Raw genomic sequence first — 2,378 nt, forward strand, 5'->3', positions numbered from 1 at the left:
GAAAAGAAAGCAAACAGGAAACAATAGCCGAGGCGTAGGCCATCGGCGGAAATCACGATCAGCTGAACCACACTTTTCCCCGATAACCAAATTATCCCAAACTTATCGGGTGCGGCTTATAAGGGTTGCGTCCAGTCTGGTACATTCTAGCTTCTTCTTACTGCATCTGGTATGACCTTACATTGGTGTGTCAAACCACAGCTGACCGCCAACCCTCTATCGATTATTAATCGAGATTTTCATGACCCACTGCTTCAGTCGCCTCTACAAAACCCCCCCGCTACACTCAGACTAGGGTACTCATAGACACCCTAGGTTGAGACCGACTGAAGGCACCTTACTGCCGAATGTCCTTGGCATGATAGGTTCCCACAACTCGTCCTTGGAGGTCCTCCAGCTCGTAATACGCGTTGCCGATCTTCTTCCGAACTCGAGACTTTACGAACGTCGCTCCAAACTTGGCGTTATTACCGGTTTGAAAGCAGTTTGGCTTCAAATTCCGCCGATAAACTCCTTGTCCTTCGACAAACGATACCACACGAATACGGATATTATACCGCTTCTCGTTCTCGTTGTGCTTATTTCTCTTCTGATCAACAGCTTGCTTCCGCATTATCTCGAAAGATTCGTGCCGGTCGAACTTTAGAGAACGATCGTCCAGAAGATTTTAGCGTCTGATCAACGAGTACGTCGATCCTGAAGTGATCATGTGTTGCCCAAATACCATATAATAAGGACTGGTACCAATGCTAGAATGCACCGACGACCTCAACGCACAACATATTCGGCTGAGGAACTCGTCCCAATCCTTCTGGTCGAGACGCAGATAGGCCCTGATTGCAGCAATTACCGATCGGTTTACGCACTCAGAAGCATTTGCCTGAGGCGAGTGATCAGCGGTCAGCGTGTGCTTAACGCCGTACTGGTCCATCAGTTTCTGGAAATTGAGAACCATTGTCAGACAGTATCAATTCGGGGACTCCGAACGTCATGAACAATTCGTCTTCCAGATACTTTATGACGACACTGGAATCGATCTTCTTTACTGGTTTCAAGAACACGTATTTTGAAAAATGATCCAGGACAATGAAGATACCTATGTTGCCGCTCCTTGACCTAGGATACGGTCTGAGAAAATCAATGAACAAACGCTGGAAGAATCTCTGAGACTCAGGCGCTTTTCCCAATGGTGGTCTGAAAGTGAAATTTTGAGATTTTGTACTCTTACAAACCTCACACGCACTAATATAAGCCCTCACGTCCGAAACGAGACCAGGCCAGAAATAATATCGTCGTATTCTTTCCAAGGTTTCGTGAATACCACCATGCGCAGCTAACGGACTATCGTGCGCGCGAGCCAGAATCTTCGATACTAACTCCTTGGGGGCGCAAAGTTTCCAGGCGTATTCGTCATGCATTCGTTCTCCAGTCAGGTGCTCAGCTTTTCTGTATAAAAACCCGCTCTCCACCTCCCTGCTCTTAAGATCAGGAAAATTTGAAGTATTTTCCTTTACGGTCTCTACTAACTTTACGTACTCACCGGACTGGAAAAATTCGGAATCTAAATCAACAATTAAGTCATCTTGCAAGTCCACCGCGGCCACAATCTCTTCGTTTACACGAGACAATGTATCCGGGACGACATTTAAAGAACCCTTACGGTGTTCAATCTCGAACTTGAATCTCTGCAAAGCTAATGCCCATCGCGCAAGTCGTGAATTTAAATTGTGATCGGACATTAACCATTTGAGCGAAGCATGGTCGGTTATTATTTTAAAAGGGAGTCCTTCCACGTATGCTCTGAAGTTCTTGAGAGCCACTATTGCGGCCAAACATTCCTGCTCTGTGACTGTATAATTTCGCTGAGCTTTGTTCAGCTTCTTTGAGACGAAGGCGATAGGATGCTCGTCACCTTCTTCAGACACTTGCACCAGCACGGCTCCCACGCCTGACTTACTAGCGTCGCAATGTATTGCAAACGGCTTCGCAAAATCTGGACTACACAGGACCGGAGCTTTGCTAAGACACTCTTTGAGCTTGTTGAACGCTTCAATTGCCTCCTTCGTTATTATTAAGTCAGTCATTAAGTCAGTCAATGGTGCAGAAAGTGTCGCGAAGTTTGTGACGAATTTCCGGTACCATCCACACAATCCACACAATTAAACTGCGCAAGCCTTTCAAACTCTTAGGCAATGGGAAATCGGTAATCGCGGCCACCTTTTCAGGGTCTGTGCAAATTCCCCCGTCTCCGATAATGTGGCCCAAATAGCGTCGCATACAAAAGTGACTTTTAGCGACGTTTAGCGTTAAGCCAGCGGGCTTTATCTGCAGGGCTAACTCCCTCAGTACATTCAAATGGCCCTCAAAACAGGAAGATA

At 46.5% G+C, this 2,378-nt stretch overlaps 1 pseudogene; it reads right to left on the minus strand.

The window, feature by feature from the left end:
• Positions 1–337: 337 nt before the first annotated feature.
• LOC117149929 lies at positions 338–727 on the minus strand (annotated as a pseudogene).
• Between the last annotated feature and the right edge of the window lie 1,651 nt (positions 728–2,378).

This window comes from Drosophila mauritiana, unplaced genomic scaffold (assembly GCF_004382145.1).
Source record: "Drosophila mauritiana strain mau12 unplaced genomic scaffold, ASM438214v1 U_88, whole genome shotgun sequence".
Taxonomy (NCBI): domain Eukaryota; kingdom Metazoa; phylum Arthropoda; class Insecta; order Diptera; family Drosophilidae; genus Drosophila; species Drosophila mauritiana.